Source organism: Vulpes vulpes, chromosome X, assembly GCF_048418805.1.
Source record: "Vulpes vulpes isolate BD-2025 chromosome X, VulVul3, whole genome shotgun sequence".
Taxonomy (NCBI): domain Eukaryota; kingdom Metazoa; phylum Chordata; class Mammalia; order Carnivora; family Canidae; genus Vulpes; species Vulpes vulpes.
This window is the reverse complement of record NC_132796.1, coordinates 59,115,045-59,135,707: the sequence shown is the minus strand read 5'-3', so window position 1 is coordinate 59,135,707 and position 20,663 is coordinate 59,115,045. Positions and strand designations below refer to the sequence as shown.

The 20,663-nt window shown below is 41.8% G+C and overlaps 1 protein-coding gene and 1 pseudogene across 1 annotated transcript in view; one reads left to right on the top strand and one right to left on the bottom strand.

Moving 5' to 3' along the window:
* The window catches only part of SH3BGRL (SH3 domain binding glutamate rich protein like), a 144,715-nt gene that overhangs the window by 63,841 nt on the left and 60,211 nt on the right, over nucleotides 1–20,663 (bottom strand). The gene's annotated exons all lie outside the window — the stretch shown is intronic.
* On the top strand, nucleotides 17,879–19,217 carry LOC112933578 (keratin, type I cytoskeletal 18 pseudogene; annotated as a pseudogene).

The window sequence follows — 20,663 nt, the reverse complement described above, 5'->3', positions numbered from 1 at the left end:
ATTTTTAAAAGTGTTTCCCTGTGATTACAAATATAGCCAAAACCTGTGAAGAATTCTAGGATAGTTAAATACTGAAAAGTCAGGGTCAATTATCAGCTAGTCTCCATGGTGAGAAAATAAGTTATATTTTCTTCATTAAGATTCACACGCACAAAGGGGAATGAATTATAGGACAGTAGATAATTTTTTGAAGTATATCTAAATGGTATGAGCATCTGACTCACGCAGATTATAGCAAAGAATCATGAGTAAAATTAACAGCAGTTATCAAATCCATGCCTATCATGGACTTTATAAAATTTGAATGTTACTGATTAACTGCACAAATTACCAAAGCAATAACATTTCATAATATCTATTTGTTGGTTGGTAAATATACAGTTTCCTTAAACATTTATGGGTTGTTCAAAAGATCTACATCATACATGTTTGTTAATGAATCTTCATCATAGAATCCTGCCACTTTTTAAGGCTTGAGACTCGCAAACATTTCAGTGACTAGATTTGTAGGGCAGCAGGGAATAAGTAATCAATATTTCCAGCCTTCCAGAATGTGTGCAATTCCATTTTTTGGCATAAAAACAAGGAAAATGATGAAAAATTGATTCATTGCTATACTAAATTAAAAGATCTTTTAATTAACTTTTTTTTTCTCAATGATCCTCAGTCCATGCTTATATCTTGGTAAGGAAATCCACTCTTTCCTCCAATCCTATAGAGTAATTCTTGTTCTACAACCTAGCTTTACAGGGAGTATAAAGGGCAAAAACACTATTTCTGTTTTATAAAAGTTTAAAATTAAGGAAACTAAATTCAATGTTCCACGCTTCAGTAAAATAGTTATATATTTTAAATACTTATGTCACCTGCTAAATACAACACTAAGCCCTTTAACATTATAACATTTTATGAGGTCAGAAAACATTTCTTAAAGCAGTTAACTTTGTCCAATAAGACACGGCTAGTAAACAGTGGAACAGAGATTCAAAGCAAGTAGTTTTTAATTTTTTTTCTCGTTCTAAGTTTTTGTTTAAATTCTAGTTAGTAAACAGGAGGAGGCAGAGCAAGATGGCTGAAGAGTAGGGTCCCCAAGTCACCTGTCCCCAGGAAATTACCTATATTACCTACAAATCATCCTGAAAACCTACGAATTCGGCTTGAGATTTAAAGAGAGAACAGCTGGAATGCACAGTGGGAAGAGTTCACGCTTCTATCAAGGGAGGAAGACAGGGGAAAAAAGAAATAAAGAAACAAAAGGCATCCAAGGGGGAGGAGCCCTGCGAGGAGCCCGGCTGAGGAGCCGGGCTAAGGCCCGGGCAAGTGCCCCCAGGATAGGAAAGCCCCAGGAAAGCCCCATCCAGGAGAAGCAGGGGCTTTACCAATCTTCCCAGGTGGAAAGGCGCTCGCAGGGAGTTGGAACAGGATCCCAGGAGGTGCGGGGATGCCCCCAGCCTCCCGGGAACACTAACAGAGGACCTGCGCCCCTGGGAGAGCATGCCACACCCTGCGGCCGAACTCCCTAAAGGGTTGCAGCACTGGCACGGATGGAAACGGGAGCAGCTTGGAGGCGGCTCTGGCGGAGGCTCCCCAGGGGAAGGACCTGCGTGCCCCCGGAGCAGCTCGGGGGCGGCTCCAGCAGAGGCTCCACACAGAAGGGGGTTGCGCAGCCCGGATCCTGATTCCAACACCACAGGACCGGGAGCACAGGACGCCGGGGACAGAGCCCAAGATCTGGCGCTCCCCTGGGACAGTGAGAAGCCAGGATGGCACAGAACAGCAAGCATGCTCCAGCCTCGGGGCCGCCCCGAGCAGAGCAGATCATGCCCCGCCCTCCAGCATCCAGGCCCCTACAGACTGAGAGCTCCCTAGTTACTGCAGGAGCTGACTCCAAGTCTGGAGAGCCGGCCGCTACTACTGTTGTTGTTCCTCCTGGGGACTCACAGGATAAACAACCCCCACTGAGCTCACAGTGGCCTCACAGGATAAGCAGGTTAAACAACTTTCACTGAGCCCTGCACCAGGCCAGGGGCTGCGCAGCTCCCCCAAGTGCTATCACCTGAAAATCAGCACAGGAGGCCCCTCCCCCAGAAGACCAGCTAGAGGGACAGCGGAAAAACAAACTATTGACCAAGCGGCACTGGAAAGTTCCAGGGGAACTACAAAAACAAGGAAATACAAATGATTTTAAAAACATATTATGAGCAGCTATTTGCCAATAAATTAGGCAATCTAGAAGAAATGGATGCATTCGTAGAAAGCCACAAACTACCAAAACTGGAACAGGACGAAATAGAAAACCTGAACAGGTCAATAACCAGGGAGGAAATTCAAGCAGTCATCAACAACCTCCCAAGACACAAAAGGCCACAGCCATATGGCTTCCGAGGGGAATTCTATCAAAAGTTCAAAGAAGAAACCATACCATTCTACTAAAGCTGTTTGGAAAGATAGAAAGAGATGGAATACTTCCAAACTCAATCCATGAAGCCAGCATGACCTTAGTTCCAAAACCGGATAAAGACCCCACCAAAAAGGAGAATTATCGACCAATATACCTGATGAACATGGATGCAAAAATTCCCAACAAGATACTAGGCAATAGGATCCAACAATACATTGAGAAGATTATTCACCATGACCAAGTAGGATTTTTTTTTTTTTTTTGACCAAGTAGGATTTATCCCCGGAATGCAAGGCTCCTTCAAAACTTGTAAAACAATCAATGTGATTCATCATATCAGCAAGAGAAAAAACAAGAACCATATCATCTCCTCAATAGATGCAGAGAAAGCATTTGAAAAAATACAGCATCCATTCCTGATCAAAACTCTTCAGAGTGTAGGGATAGAGGGAACATTCTGCAGCGTCTTAAAAGCCATCTACGAAAAGCACACAGCAAATATCATTCTCAATGGGGAAGGACTGGGAGCCTTTCCCCTAAGATCAGGAACAAGACAGGGATGTCCACTCTCACCACTACTATTCAACATAGTACTGGAAGTCCTAGCCTCAACATTCAGACAACAAAAAGAAACAAAAGGCATTCAAATAGGCAAAGAAGAAGTCAAAGTCACCCTCTTCACCGATGACATGATACTCTACTTAGAAACCCAAAATACTCCACCCCAAGATTGCTAGAACCCATAGAGCAGGATATAAAATCAATGCCCAGAACTCAGTGGCCTTTCTATACACTAACAATGAGACTGACGAAAGAGAAATTAAGGAGTCAATCCCATTGCCACTTGCACCAAAAGCAATTAGATATCTAGGAATAAACCTACCCAAAGAGATAAAGGATCTATACCCTAAGAACTATAGAATACGTCTGAAAGAAAGTGAGGAAGACACAAAGAGATGGAAAATATTCCATGCTCATGGATTGGAAGAATTATTATTGTGAAAATGTCAATGTTACCCAGGGCAATTTACACGTTTCATGCAATCCCTATCAAAATACCATGGACATTCTTCAGAGAGTTAGAACAAATTATTTTAAGATTTGTGTGGAATCAAAAAAGACCCCGAATAGCCAGGGGAATTTTAAAAAAGAAAACCATAGCTGGGGGCATCACAATGCCAGATTTCAGATTGTACCACAAAGCTGTGGTCATCAAGACAGTGTGGTACTGGCACAAAAACAGACACCTAGATCCATAAAACAGAATTGAGAATCCAGAAGTCGACCCTCAACTTTATGGTCAACTAATATTCAACAAAGGAGGAAAGACTATCTACTGGAAGAAAGACAGTCTCTTCAATAAATGGTGCTGGGAAAATTGGACATCCACATGCAGAAGAATGAAACTAGACCACTCTCTTGCACCATACACAAAGATAAACTCAAAATGGATGAAAGATCTAAATGTGAGACAAGATTCCATCAAAATCCTAGAGGAGAATACAGGCAACACCCTTTTTGAACTTGGACACAGTAACTTCTTTTAAGATTCATCCATGTAGGCAATAGAAACAAAAGCAAAAATGAACTATTGGGACTTCATCGAGATAAGAAGCTTTTGCACTGCAAAGGATACAGTCAACAAAACTAAAAGACAACCTACAGAATGGGAGAAGATATTTGCAAATGACTTATCAGATAAAGGGCTAGTATCCAAGACCTATAAAGAACTTATTAAACTGAACAGCAAAGAAACAAACAATCCAATCATGAAATGGACAAATGATATGAACAGAAATCTCACAGAGGTAGACATAGACATGGCCAACAAGCATATGAGAAAATGATCCTCATCACTGGCCATCAGGGAAATACAAATCAAAACCACAATGAGACACCACCTCACACCAGTGACAATGGGGAAAATTAATAATGCAGGAGACCACAAATGTTGGGGAGTATGTGTAGAAAGAGGAACCCTCCTGCACTGTTGGTGGGAATGTGAACTGGTGCAGCCACTCTGGAAAACTGTGTGGAGGTTCCTCAAACAGTTAAAAATAGACTTGCCCTACATCCCAGCAATTGCAGTGCTGGGGATTTACACCAAAGATACGGATGCAATGAAACGCCCGGACACCTGCACTCCGATGTTTCTAGCAGCAATGTCCACAATAGCCAACCTGTGGAAGTAGCCTCGGTGTCCATCGAAAGATGAATGGAGAAAGAAGATGTGGTCTATGTATACAACGGAATATTACTCAGCCATTAGAAACTACAAATACCCACCATTTGCTTCGACATGGTTGGAACTGGAGGGTATTATGCTGAGTGAAATAAGTCAATCAGAGAAGGACAAACATTATATGGTCTCATTCATTTTGGGAATATAAAAAATATTGAAAGCGAATAAAGGGGAAAGGAGAAAAAATGAGTGGGAAATATCAGAAAGGGAGACAGAACATAAGAGACTATTAACTCTGGGAAACAAACTAGGGGTGGTGGAAGGGGAGGTGGGCAGGGGAAGGTGGGGGTGACTGTGTGATGGGTCCTGAGGTGGGCACTTGATGGGATCAGCACTGGGTGTTATGCTATATGTAGGAAAATTGAACACCAATAAAAAATAAATTAAAAAAATAAATTCTACTTAGTAAACATACAGTGTAAAAGTTTCTGGAGTAGAACTTATTGATTCATCTCTTAGATACAACACTGTAGGGTAAGTAGACTTTCATAATTTTCAAGAATTATTTTATTTATTTATTCATGAAAGACACAGAGAGAGCAAGGCAGAGACACAGGCAGAGGGAGAAGCAGGCTCCAGGCAGGGAGCTCCATATGGGACTCAATCCTGAGACCACAGATCATGCCAGAGTCAGGGTCAGGTGCTCAACCATTAAGCTCCCCAGGCATCCCCTAATTATTATTTAAATTGAAGAATGTTTGACATAGTATTATATTATTTTAAGGTATAAAATATAGTGATTTGACTTTTTTTTAAAGGTCTTATTTATTTTAGATAGAGAGAGAACACAAGCAAGGGAAGAGACAGAGTGAGAAGTCCACTCTCCATTGAGCTAGGAACCTGACACAGGACTTGATCCCAGTACCCTGGGATCATGAGCTAAGCCTAAAGGCAGACATTTAACTGACTGAGCCACCCAGGTGCCCTGTGATTCAACATTTATATACAGAAGATGGTGGAAGAGTAGGTTACCCAAGTCCTGAAAACCTATGAACTCAGCCTGAGATTTAAAGAGAGAACAGCTAGAATGCTACAGTGAGAAGAGTTCGTGCTTCTATCAAGGTAGGAGGACAGGAAAAACATAATAAATAAAAAACCATCCAACGGGAAGGGGCCCTCAAGAGGAACCAGGCTAAGGCTTGGCGGCAGTGCCTCTGGGACAGGAAAGCCCAGTCTCAGAGAAGCAGGAACTTTACCAATCTTCCCGGATGGAAAGGCGCTGGCAGGGAACTAGGGCAGGATCTCAGGAGGGGTAGTGGAATCCACAGGTTCCCAGGGTCACTAACAGAAAAAGTGCGCCCCAGGGGAGAGCACACCATACACCCAGGGCCAAGCTCCCTAAAGGGATGGAGCATGCACCTGGCGGCCCTCGGGAGCAGCTCAGGCAGTGGCTTTGCACAGAGGGGGCTGTATGGCCCCAGGGAGCACAATTCCAGTGGCACAGGCCCCAGAACCCAGGGTGCCAGGGGACACAGCCCAGGATACTGCACTCCCTTTGGGATAGATGGAGCTGGGAGACTCAGAACAGTGAGGACACTCCTAATGCAGGGTGCCTTCCAGCTGTGCAGATCAGCGCCCCCAAACCCTGGAGGATCCAGGCCCGGCACCTGAGGACTGGGAAACTACGGTAGTTACTGCTGGAGCTGACTCCAGGGCTGGAGAGTTGGCCACCAACACTATTGTTCCTCCTGGTGTCACCATGTGCCTAGGACTGAGCAGGGCCTAGTAGTACAAGGGCCTCAAGTAGTAAACAACTCCCACTGAGCCATGCACCTGGCAGGAGGCAAGGTAGCTCCCCCAGGAAACACACCTGAGAATCAGCACAGCAGGCCCCTCCCACAGAAGACCAGCTGGAAGGACAGGGGAAAAGCAAGTTCTTGACCAAGCAGTGTTGGAGAGCTCCAGGGAAGTTGAGGGACTTACAGTATATAGAATCGGGGGATACCCATCCTGTTTTTTTGTTTTGTTTTGTTTTCTTTCATTTCTCATTTTTGTTTTGTTTTTGTTTTTATTCTTTGTTGGATTCTTTCCCTCCTTTTTTCTCTTTCTTTTTCCTTCCTACTTCGAGTACAACTAGATTTTAGCCATTCTGCACTGAGCAAAATGAATAGAAATAAGAACTCACCACAAAACAAAGAATCAGAACAGTACCCTCTCCCACAGAGTTACAGAATTTGGATTACAATTGGATTTCAGAAAGCCAATTCAGAAGCACAATTATAAAGCTACTGGTGGCTCTGTAAAAAAGCATAAAAGATTCAAAGCCATCATGACTACAGAATTTAGAGCTAATCAGGCTGAAATTAAAAATCAATTACATGATATCCAATCCAAACTAGAGGTGCTAACGACGAGAGTTAATGAGGTAGAAGAAAGAGTGAGTGACATAGAACACAAGTTGATGGCAAGGAAAGCAGCTGAGGAAAAAAGAGAAAAATAGTTAAAAGATCATAAGGAAAGCTTAAGGGAAAAAATGAGAGACTCAGAAGGAAAATATACATTTAACTGGGGTTCCAGTGGGTGCCAAAAGGGACAGAGGACCAGAAAGTGTATTTGAACAAATCATAGCTGAGAAATTCCCTAACTTCCCTGATCATGGGGAGGGAACCAGGCATTCAGATCCAGGAGATAGACCCCCCTAAAATCAATAAAAAACTTTCAACAGGGACACATTTAATAGTGAAACTTGCAAATTCCAAAGATAAAGAGATGATCCTTAAAGTAGCAAGAGATAAGAGATCCTTAACTTTATGGGGAGAACTATTAGGTTAACAACAGACCTCTCTACAGAGACCTGGCAGGCCAGGAAGGGCTGGCAGGATATATTCAGGTTCCTAAAGGAGAAAACCATGCAGCCTGAATACTCTATCCAGCAAGATTCTCATTAAGAATACAAGGAGTTATAAAGAGCTTCCAAGATAGGCAGAAACTGAAAGAATACGTGACCAACAAACCAGCTCTGCAAGAAATAATAAGGGGGACCGTGTAAAAGAGGAAGTCCAAAGAAAAAATCCACAAAAATAGGGACTGAATAGGTATTATGATGACACTAAATTCATATCTGTCAATAGAAACTGTGAGTGTAAATGGGCTTAATGATCCCATCCAAAGGCGCAGGGTTTCAGACCGGATAAAAAAGCAAAACCAATCTATCTGATGTCTACAAGAGACTCATTTAGACCTAGGAACACCACAGCCTGAAAATAAAAGGCTGGAGATCCATTTACCATTCAAATGGTCCTCAAAAGAAAGCAGAAGTAGCAATCCTCATATCAGATAAATTAAAGTTTATCCCAGAGACGGTAGAAAGAGATGAAGAGGGATACTCTATCATATTAAAGGATCTTTCCAACAAGAGGACATAACAATCATGAATATTTATGCCCCTAATGTAGGAGCTGCCAAGTAGATCAATAAATAACCAAAGTTAAGACATACTTAGATAATAACACACTAAACCTGGGAGACTTCACCATGGTGCTCTGTGTAAATGACAGATATTCTAACCACAACATCTCAAAAGAAACAAGACCTTTAAATGATACACTGGACCAGATGGATTTCACAGATATTTACAGAACTTTACATCCAAAGGCAACATTATCCACATTCTTCTCAATTGCACATGGAATTTCTTCAGAATAGTCCACATACTGTGTCACAAATCAGGTCTTAACCCATACCAAAATAGTAAGATTGTTCCCTGCATATTTTCAGACCATAATGCTTTGAAAACTAGAACTAAATCACAACAAAGTGTTTGGAGGAAATTCAAACACATGGAGATTAAAAAGCATCCTGCTAAAAGATGAAAGGACCAACCAGGAAATTAGAGTAGAATTTAAAATATTCACAGAAACTAATGAGAATGAAGATACAACCATTCAAAATCTTTGGGATACAGCAAATGGAATCGTGAGAGGGAAATACATCACAATACAAGCATCCCTCAAAAACTGGAAAAAACTCAAATACACCAGCTAACCTTGCACCTAAAAAAACAGAAGAAAGAACAGCAAACAAAACCTATACCCAGCAGAAGAAGATAGTTAATAATGATTTGAGCAGAACTCAATGACATAAAGAACAGGAGAACTGTGGAACAGATCAACAAAACCAGGAGTTGGTTCTTTGAAAGAATTAGTAAGATAGATAAACCATTAGAATCTAAAAAAAAAAGAGAAAAAGATCAAGTTAATAAAATCATGAATGAAAAAGAAGAGATCACCACCAATACCAAGGGAATACAAACGATTGTAAAAACATATTATGAGCAGTTATATGCCAATATATTAGGCAATCTAGAAGCAATGGACACATTTGTGGAAAACCACAAACTACCAAAACTGGAACAGGAAGAAATAGAAAACCTGAACAGGACAATAACCAGGGAGGAAATTGAAGCAGTCATCAAAAAGCTCCCAAAACACAAAAGTCCAGGGCCAGATAGCTTCCCTGGGGAATTCTATCAAACGTTTAAAGGAGAAAGCATACCTATTCTAGTAAAGCTGCTCCGAAAGATAAAAGGAGATAAAAATACTTCCAAACTCATTTTATGAGGCCAGTGTCACCTTAATTCCAAAACCAGACAAAGCCCCTCCAGAAAGGAGAATTATAGACCAATATACCTGATGAACACAGAGGCAAAAATTCGCAACAAGTTACTATCCAATACGGTCCAAGAGTACATTAAGAAGATTATTCACCATGACCAATTTGGATTTATCCCTGGGATGCAAGGCTGGTTCAACACTTGTAAAGTAATCAATGTGATAGATCATATCAACAAGAGAAAAAACAAGAACCATATGATGCTCTCAATAGATGCAGAGAAAGCATCTGACAAAATACAGCATCCATTCGTGATAAAAACTCTCCAGAGTGTAGGGATAGAGGGAACCTTCCTCAGCATCTTAAAAGCCATCTACAAAAGCACACAGCAAATATCATTCTCAATGGAGAAACACTGGGAGCCTTTCCCCTAAGATCAGGAACAAGACAGGGATGTCCACTCTCACCACTGCTATTCAACATAATACTAGAAGTCCTACCCTCAGCAATCAGGCAACAAAAAGAAGTAAATGGCGTTCAAATTCATAAAGAAGAAGTCAAACTCTCCCTCTTTGCAGATGACATGATACTGTCCATGGAAAACCCAAAATCCCCACCCCAAGATTGCTAGAACTCATACAGCAATTCAGCAGGATACAAAATCATGCCCAGAAATCAGTGGCATTTCTATACACTAACAATGAGACTGAAGAAAGAGAAATTAAGGAGTCAGTCCCATTCACAATTGCACCCAAAGCATAAGATATATAGGAATAAACCTACCAAAGAGGTAAAGGATCTATACCCTAAAAAATAGAACACTTCTGAAAGAAATTGGGGAAGACACAAAGAGATGGAAAAATATTCCATGCTCATGGATTGGAAGAATTAGTATTGTGAAAATGTCAATGCTACCCAGGGCAATTTACACATTTAATGAAATCCCTATCAAAATACTATGGATTTTCTTCAGAGAGTTGGAACAAATAATCTTAAGATTGGTGTGGAATCAGAAAAGACCCCGAGTAGCCAGGAAAATATTGAAAAAAAATCAGAGCTGGGGGCTTCACACGGTGGATTTCAGGTTGTACTACAATGCTGTTAGCATCAAGACAGTGTGGTACTGTCACAGAAATAGACACATAGGTCAGTGGAACAGAATAGAGAATCCAGAATGGCCCCTCAACAATATGGTCTTCTAATATTTGACAAACCAGGAAATACTATCCCCTGGAAAAAAGTCTCTTCAATAAATGGTGCTGGGAAATTGGACATCCACATGCAGAAGAATGAAACTAGACCACTCTCTTACACCATACACAAAGAGAAACTCAAAATGGATGAAAGATCTAAATGTGAGACAAGATTCCATCAAAATCCTAGAGGAGAACACAGGCAACACCCTTTTTGAACTTGGCCAAAGCAACTTCTTGCAAGATACATCCATGAAGGCAAGAGAAACAAAAGCAAAAATGAATTCTTGGGACGTCATCAAGATAAGAAGCTTTTGCACAGCAAAAGAAATGCTCAAGAAAACTAAAAGACAACCTACAGAATGGGAAAAGATATTTGCAAATGACATATCAGATAAAGGGCTAGTGTCCAAGATCTATAAAGAACTTATTAAACTGAACAGCAAAGAAACAAACAATCCAATCATGAAATGGGCAAAAGACATGAACAGAAATCTCACAGAGGAAGACATAGACATGGCCAACGAGCACTTAAGAAAATGCTCCTCATCACTTGCCATTAGGGAAATACTAATCAAAACCACAAGGAGATACATCACACCAGTGAGAATGGTGAAAATTAAGACAGGAAGCAACAAATGTTGGAGAGGATGTGGAGAAAGGGGAACCCTCTTGCACTGTTGGTGGGAATGTGAACTGGTACAGCCACTCTGGAAAACTGTGTGGAGGTTCCTCAAAGAGATAAAAATAGACCTGCCCTATGACCCAGCAATTGCACTGCTGGGGATTTACCCCAAAGATACAGATGCAATGAAACGCCAGGACACCTGTACCCCGAGGTTTCTAGCAGCAATGTCCACAATAGCCAACCTGTGGAAGGAGCCTCAGTGTTCATCGAAAGATGAATGGATAAAGAAGATGTAGTATAATGGAATATTACTCAGCCATTAGAAATGACAAATACCCACCATTTGCTTCGATGTGGATGGAACTGGAGGGTATTATGCTGAGTGAAGCCAGTCAATCGGAGAAAGACAAACATTATTATATGGTCTCATTCATTTGGTGAATATAAAGATAATGAAAGAGATTATAGGGGAAAGGAGAGAAAATGGGTGGGAAATATCAGAGAGGGAGACAGAACATGAGAGACTCCTAACTCTGGGAAACGAACAAGGCGTAGTGGAAAGGGAGTTGGGTGGGGTTTGGGGTGACTGGGTGATTGGCAGTGAGGCAGGCACTTGAGGGGATGAGCACTGGGTGATATGGTATATGTTGGCAAATTGAACTCCAATACAAAAATAAGTATAAATGAATAAAAAAGAAAAAAGAAGTTTCCAGGGGGACAAAATGCTCACCAGGATAAGTGTAGTTATCATCTATCACTGCACAAAGTTATCACAATATTATTGACTATAATCTCTAAGCTGTACTTTTCATCCCTATGACTTATCTATCTTATAAGTGGAAGTTTGTACTCTTTACTACCTTCACCTATACTGCCTATTCCTTTTGCCATCCTGATTATGTGTTGACTGTTTCTCGCCATGTATTTCCACAAGGCTTTCAGAATCAAGTGATTCCTGGCCAAGAAACAAAAGCAGAATCGTCCCATTCTCCAGTGGATTTGGAGGAAAACTGTTAATAAAATCAGGTACAACTGCAAGAGGAGGCACTGTAGAACCTCACCTCTGGGAACCAGATTGACTTTAGCTGCATGAGTCCATGATTTTTACAATGACAAAATAGAAATAGAAGTTAAATAATTAAGTAAGGTATAGGTAAATAATGCCAGTAATTTATTAAATAATTAGGATTCATTTTTTATTCTAAAAATCAAAAAGGGTCTAATCAGGCAAACCAATGAAAAACCCAATCACATTCAATTAATAAAAGGAAAATTGTTGGATTAAAATATAAATGTACTTTCTTTAAAGACTTCAAAAACAGTTATTTCCATTTAAATATATACTTTTTTCTAATACATTTTATCAGCATTCGTTTTCAAGTCTAGAACTGAGGTTAAAAATGGATTTGAAATGCTATGGTATAAAATCTATTAAAAAGCAAGCTATGTTCATACATTTTATTAGATTGCCTAACTTAGGTTATGATTATTAGGAGAGTGCTGTGTTCTTCAGGAAAGTCTTAGGAAATTTCTATAATTATGTAGTATCCATTTTATCCTAGCAGGCTTTTTTTTTAAATATCAGATGTTTAGACTGGGATATATGGTATGAGTTAAAATTGTATTTTTCCTATTCTTTACCAGATAATATGTTTTAAAATATATTTTTTGATCTGGAAAGGAGATGCCCATAATTTCTGTTCATTTGGCAGAGCAAAAGAACACAGAATGAAGGTCTCTAGCTCCTCCATTGAGCAGAGGTAAGGAATACATTTGGATATAGTCAATATATGTCTAATTCTAATAAATCTACTAGCACAATTGAAAAAAATGCCTCATCTGTTTCTGAACACCATTAAGGGAGGGAAAAATTAAACTGAGGTGTAATTCCTGCAATTTTTAAGGGCATATAGCTGCTCTTATAAAGAACCAGAATCTGGCCCTGAATTTTTTTTTAGAGAAGGAAGGGAGAGGAGAGCACATGCATGCAGGGTAGGTGAGGCAGAGAGAGAGAGAGAGAGAGAGAGAGAGAGAGAGAATCTTAAGCAGGCTTCATGTCCAGCATGGAGTCTGATGCAGGGCTCAGTCCCACAACCCTGAGATTATGATGTGAGCTGAAATCAAGAGTTGGATACTTAACCGACTGAACTACCCAAGCACATGGAAAATTTGTTGCTTAAGTGAGAAAAACAGAGGAGGTGAGTCAAGATGGTGGAGGAGTACGGTGCCCAACTCATCTGGCCCCACCAACTTACCTAGATAACTTTCAAACCATTCTGAACACCTACGAATCTGACCTGAGATTTAAAGAGAGAATAGCCAGAATGCTACAGATAGAAGGGTTTTCTATTCTAAGAAGGTAGGAAGGTGGAAAAAAATAAAATTAAAGAGAATCAAGTGGGGGAGGGGCACCCCAAGGAGTCAGGCTAAGGCCTGCGGCCAAAGCCTCTGGGACAGGAAAACCCAGCCCCGGAGAAGCAATAGCTTTAAAAAAATCCGCACCGGATTCTTCCTGGACAGAAAAGTGCTCAGCAGGGAAATCAGGCAGAATTGCAGGAGAGTCAGCGAAGCCTCCACTTTGCCAGAGTCACTAATAGAGGACGTGTGCCCAGGGGACGGTGCACCAGGAACTGTGAGCCATTCTCGGTAAAGGGCTGGAGCATGCATCCAGCAGGGCATCTGGAAGAAGCCAGTCAGGCTGGTGGCTCCAGACTAAGGTGTCTGCGCCCTGCTGCCCTCGGGAGCCACCAGCTGGGAGAGCGATTCCAGCAGTGCAGGGCCCCGGATCCCAGGGTGCCCAAGAGGACATAGCCCACGATCCTGCACTCCTGCTGGGACAGACAGAAGCAGGGAAGGCACAGGACAGTGAGGACTCTCCTGCCACTGAGTGCCCCAAGCTGTGCAGATCAGTGCACCCACTCTGGCTCCAGAAGCATCTAAGCCAGTGTGGACTGGGAGACTGTATTAGTTACTAGTGGGGAGCTGACTACAGAGCTGGAAATCTGGCTGTGGCCATGTGTTGTTTTTCCTCCTTGTTTCACCTTGTGCCTGGAGTGGTGGGGCTGCCAGGGAACAGAGGCCTCATAGGGTAAACAGCTCCCACTGAGCTCGGCACCCAGCTGGGGCGGGGGGGCATCTCCACCCAGGCACAAACACCTGAGAATCAGCACAGCAGGCCCTCCCCCAGAAAACCGGCTGGAAGAACAGGGGAAGAGCAGGTTCTTGACCCAGCAGTGCTGGAAAGCTCCAGGGGAAATCAAGGGATTTACAGTACACAGAACTAGAAGGTACGCCTCCTCCTTTTTTTCCTTTTTCCAGTACAACTCGTGTTTATATCAGACTAAAAATTTCCAGTATTTTCTCCTTTCCCACCTTAACTACAATATTATACCACCTCTTCATTTTTGAGTTTCTTCCTTTTTGACATTCATATTTCTCCAATTACATGTCTTAAATATATTTCCACCTCCAGATTCCCTTCAAAACACTCAACTTAATTTTGTGAGATATACAAGATATGTTTTTTGTTGTTTCGTGTTTTTCGTTTTCTCTGCCTCATTTTGTTCTACAATGGTAAAAGTTAATACCTTCTAAAACATGATCAGCATGCACCCAGGACCAAGTGGTATACCGTGCTGGTTCATTCTGTGAGATTATATTCACTCTTCATTCCCATTCTGCCGTCCTCTTTTATCTCATTTATGTATTAGTGGTCAATTGTGGGTCTCTATACAAGTATTTCTTGTTTATACAGATTTGGGACTGAGCAACTTCTACATACAGAACTTAATATACTGAGAACCAAGAGGATCACACTCTAGGACCCCTCAGGTAGACAACATTATCCCTCCACTACAACTTTGTCACCACGAACGTCTCCAGCAACCCCCCCTTTTCTTCTCCTTTTTTTCCCTCTTTAATTTTGCTTATTTATCTTCTTTTTTTTCACTTTTCTTTTTTTTCTTCTTTGGGATTCCTGGCATTTTATTTTTTACTACTTTGTTTTAAAATTTGTTTTTCACTTTAGTGGTGCTTTTGTTTTATTTCGTTCTGATCTTTGTTTTCAATTTCTGGTCTCTGGCTTCATCAAAATCATCTAGAGTGAAATTTACTTAGGTTGTGGTTGATATTCTTGACTCAACCGACTCATACAGCCACTCTGCACTGAGCAAAATGACTAGAAGGAAGAACTCAATGCAAAAGAATCAGAAACAGTACTTTCTGCCACAGAGTTACAGAATTTAGATTATAATTCAAAGTCAGAAACCCAATTAGAAGCACAATTATAAAGCTACTGGTGGCTCTGGAAAAAAACCATAAGGGATTCAAGAGACTTCATGACTACAAAATTTAGATCTAATCAGGCTGAAATTAAAAATCAATTAAATGAGATGCAATCCAAACTGGAAGTCCTAACGATGAAGGGTAATGAGGTAGAAGAAAGAGTGAGTGACATAGAAGACAGGTTGATGGCACGGAAGGTAGCTGAGGAAAAAAACAGAAAAACAATTAAAAGACCATGAGGAAAGGTTTATGGAAATAAATGATAGTCTCAGAAGGAAAAGTCTACATATAATTGGAGATTACAGAGAGAGCTGAAAGGGACAGAGGGACAGAAAAAGCATATTTGAGTAAATCATAGATTTGAACTTCCCTAATTTGGGGAGGAAAACAGGTATTTAGATCCAGGAGATACAGAGGTCCCTCCAAAATCAACAAAAACTGTTCAACAACTCAACATTTAAAAGTGAAACTTGCAAATTTCAAAATTAAAGAGAAAATCCTTAAAGCACTGGGAGATAACAGATTGGTAACTTATATGGTGGAGAAATATTAGATTAATAGTAAACCTCTACACAGAGACCTACGAGGCAAGAAAGGGCTAGTGGGACATATACTCAGGGTACTAAATGAGAAGAACATGCAGCAAAGCATACTGTTTCCAGCAAGGCTCACATTAACATTAGAAGGAGAGATAAAGGTCTTCCAAAATAGGCAGAAACTGGAAAAATATGTGACCACCAAACCAGCTCCACAAGAAATATTAGGGAGGATTCTGTAAAAGAAATAGGAAGCCCAAAGGAAAAAATCCACAAAAACAGGGCCTGAATAGGTATTACAATGACACTAAATTCATAGCTTTCAATAGTAACTCTGAGTGTGAATGGGCTTAATGATCCCATAAAATGACACAAGGTTTCAGGCTGGATAAAAAAGCAAGACTCATCATCTATTTGCTGTCTACAAGAGACTCATTTTAGACCTGAGGACACCTACAGCCTAAAAATGAAAGGGTAGAGAACCATTTACCATTCAAATGATTCTCAGAAGAAAGCTGGGGTAGCAATCCTCATCTCAGATACATTAAATTTTATCCCAAAAACTATAGTAAGAGATGAAGAAGAACACTATATCATATTTAAAGGATCTATCCAACAAGAGGACCTAACAATCATGATTATTTGTCTGTAATGTGGGAGCTGCCAAGATTATCAATCAATTAATAACCAAAGTTAAGACATACTTAGATAATAATACCCTAATACTGCGAGACTACAACACGGGGGTTTCTGCAAATGACAGATATTCTAAGCACATCTCCAAAGAAACAAGAGCTTTATTTTTTTTAATTTTTATTTATTTATGATAGTCACAGAGAGAGAGAGATAGAGAGAGAGAGAGAGAGAGGCAGAGGGATCCCTGGGTGGCGCAGCGGTTTGGCGCCTGCCTTTGGCCCAGGGCGTGATCCTGGAGACCCGGGATCGAATCCCACGTCAGGCTCCCGGTGCATGGAGCCTGCTTCTTCCTCTGCTTGTGTCTCTGCCTCTCTCTCTCTCTCTCTCTCTCTCTGTGACTATCATAAATAAATAAAAAAAGAAAAACGATTTCTTTAAAAAAAAAAAAAAAAAGAGAGGCAGAGACATAGGCAGAGGGAGAAGCAGGCACTGGGAGACCGACGTGGGATTCGATCCCGGGTCTCCAGGATGGAGCCCTGGGCCAAAGGCAGGCACTAAACTGCTGCGCCACCCAGGGATCCCCCGAAACAGGAGCTTTAAATGATATACTAGACCATATGGATTTCACAGATATATACAAAATATTGCATCCAAATGCAACTGAATATACATTCTTCTCAAGTGCACGTGGAACTTTCTCCAGATTACACCACATACTGGGTCACACATCAGGTCTCAACTGAACCCAAAAGATTTGGATTGCCCCTGCATATTTTCAGACCACAATGCTTTGAAACTAGAACTAAATCACAGGAAGAAATTTGGAAGAAACTCAAACACATGGAGGTTAAAAAGCATCCTGCTAAAAGATGAAAGGGTCAACCAGGACATTAGAGAAGAATTTAAAAGATTCATGGAAACTAATGAGAATGAAGATACAACCATTCAAAATCTTTGGGATACACCAAAAGCAGTTCTAAGGGGAAATACATCGCAATACAAGCATCCCTCAAAAAACTGGAGAAAATTGAAACACAAGCTAACCTCGCACCTAAAGGAACTGGAAGAACAGCAAAGAAAACCTACACCAAGCAGAAGAAGAGAGTTAATAAAGACTCGAGCAGAACTCAGTGAAAGAGAGACCGAAGAACTGTAGAACAGATTAAAAAAAAAAAAAAAAACAGAAAAGAGGAGTTGGTTCTTAGAAAGAATTAATAAGAGATAAACCATTAGCCTGCCTTACTAAAAACAAAAGAGAGAAAAGAATCAAATTAATAAAATCATGAATGAAAAAGGAAAGATCACAAGCAATACCCAGGATATACAAACAATTTTAAAAACGTATTATCAGTCCTGGCCCGAGCCTGAGCCCTGGCCTCCTGAGTCGCCCTCTGGCTCTCAAGCAGTATGAGCTTCACCACCTGCTCCACCTTCTCTTCCAACTATCGGTGCCTGGGCTCTGTGCAGTCGCCCAGCCACCAGGTCCGGCCGATCAGCAGCAGTGCGCCAGCGTCTATGCAGGCGCAGGGCTCCGGATCTCCATATCCTGCTCTACCAGCTTCCGGGGCACTTGGGGATCCAGGGGCCCGGCTGCGGGGATGGCCGGGGGTCTGGCGGGCATAGGGGGCATACAGGGCGAGAAGAAGACCATGTAAGACCTGAATGTCTGCCTGGCCTACTACCTGGAGAAGGTGAGGAGCCTGGAGGCTGATAATCAGAGATTGAAGATGAAAATCCGGGAACACCTGGAGAAGAAGCGTCCCCAGGTCAGAGACTGGGGGCATTACTTCAAGACCATCGAGGACCTGAGGGCTCAGATCTTTCAAGTGCTGTGGACAATGCCCGCATCGTTCTGCAGATTGACAATGCCCGGCTTGCTGCTGACGACTTGCGTGTCAAGAATGAGAGGGAGCTGGCCAGGCGGCAGTCCATGGAAAGCAACATCCATGGGCTCTGCAAGGTCATTGATGACACCAATGTCACTCGGCTGCAGCTACAGAGATCGAAGCTCTCAAGGAGGAGCTGCTCTTCATGAAGAAAAACCACGAGGAAGAAGTAAAGGGTCTACAAAACCAAATCGCCAACTCTGGGTTGACGGTGGAGTTGGATGCCCCGAAATCTCAGGACCACAGCAAGAGCATGGCAGATATCCGGGCCCAGTATGACGAGCTGGCTCAGGAGAACAGGGAAGAACTGGACAAGTACTGGTCTCAGCAGATCGAGGAGAGCACCACAGTGGTCACCACACAGACCGCTGAGATCAGAGAAGCTGAAATGACCCTCACGGAGATGAGAGGTACCGTCCAGTCCTTGGAGATCAACCTGGACTCCATGAGAAACCTGAAGGGCAGCTTGAAGAACAGCCTGAGGGAGGTCAAGACTCACTATGCGATGCAGATGGAGCAACTCACCGGGGTCCTGCTGCAACTGGAGTCAGAGCTGTCCCAGACCAGGGCAGAGGGTCAGTGCCAGGCACAGAAGTTTGAGGCCCTGCTGAATGTCAAGGTCAAGCTGGAGGCTGAGAATGCCACCTACTGTCACCTGTTGGAAGACGGGGAGGACTTCAGTCTTACTGATGCCCTGGACAGCAGCAACTCCTTGCAGGCCATCCAGAAAACCACCACCCGCAAGATCATGGATGGCAAGGTGGTGTCTGAGACCAACCACACCAAAATTCTGAGGCGCTGAGGCAGCAAAACAGGGTACCCTTTGAGGAGCAGGAGGCCAACAAAAGGTTCAGAGGTCAAAAAAATGTATTATCAGCAAATATACACCAAAATATTAGGCAATCTTGAAGACATGAACTCAATTCCAGAAAACTACAAACTACCAAAACTGGAACAGGAAGAAATAGAAAACCTGAACAGGCTGATAACCAGGTAGGAAATTGAAGCAGTCCTCAAAAACCTCCCAAGACACAAAAGTCCAGGGCCAGATGGCTTCAGGGGAATTCTATCAAACGTTCAAAGAAGAAAAAATACCTGTTCTACTAAAGCTCTTCCAAAATACAGAAAGGGACAAAATACTTCCAAACTCATTTTATGAGGTCAGCATCACCTTAATTCCAAAACCAGAAAAAGACCCCACCAAAAAGGAGAAAAATAGACCAATACCCCTGATGAACACTGATGCAAACATTCTCAACATGACACTAGCCAATAGGATCCAATAGTACATTATGATGTTTATTCACCATGACCTAGTGTGATTTATCCTAGGGATGCAGGTTTGGTTCAACACTGTTAAAACAATCAACAAGATAGATCATATCAACAAGAGAAAAAACAAGAACCATGTGATCCTCTCAATAGATGCAGAGAAAGCATTTGACCAAATACATCATCCATTCCTGATCAAAACCCTTCAGAGTGTCGGAATAGAGGGAACATTCCTCAGCATCTTAAAAGCCATCTACGAAAAGCCCACAGGAAATATCATTCTCAACGGGGAAAAACTGAAACCCTTTCCCCAAAGATCAGAAACATAACACGGATGTCCATTCTCACCACTGCTATTCAACATATTACTAGAATTCCTAGCCTCAGCAATCAGACAACAAAAAGAAATAAAAGGCATTCAAATTGGCAAAGAACTGAAACTCTCCATCTTCATAGATGATATGATGCTGTCCATAGAAAACCCAACGATTCCACCCCAGATTGCTAAAACCCATACAGCAATTCGGTAATGTGGCAGGATACAAAATCAATGCCCAGAAATCTGTGGCATTTCTATACACTAACAATGAGACTGAAGAAAGAGAAATTAAGGAGTCAATTCCATTTACAATTGTACCCAAAAGTATAAGATACATAGGAATAAATCTAACCAAAGAGATAAATGATCTATACACTAAAAACTACAGAATACTTCTGAAAATAATTCCGGAAGACACAAAGAGACAGAAAAATATTCCCTGCTCATGGATTAGAAGAATTAAAATTGTGAAAATATCTATGCTACCCAGGGCAATTTACATGTTCAATGCAATCCCTATCAAAATACCATGCACTTGGGCAGCCCCGGTGGCCCATCAGTTTAGTGCCACCTTCAGCCCAGGCCATGATCCTGGAGATCCGGGATCGAGTTCCATGTTGGGCTCCCTGCATGGAGCCTGCTTCTCCCTCTGCCTGTGTCTCTGCCTCTCTCTCACTCTCCCTCTCTCTCTCTCTCTCTCTCTGTGTCTGTCATG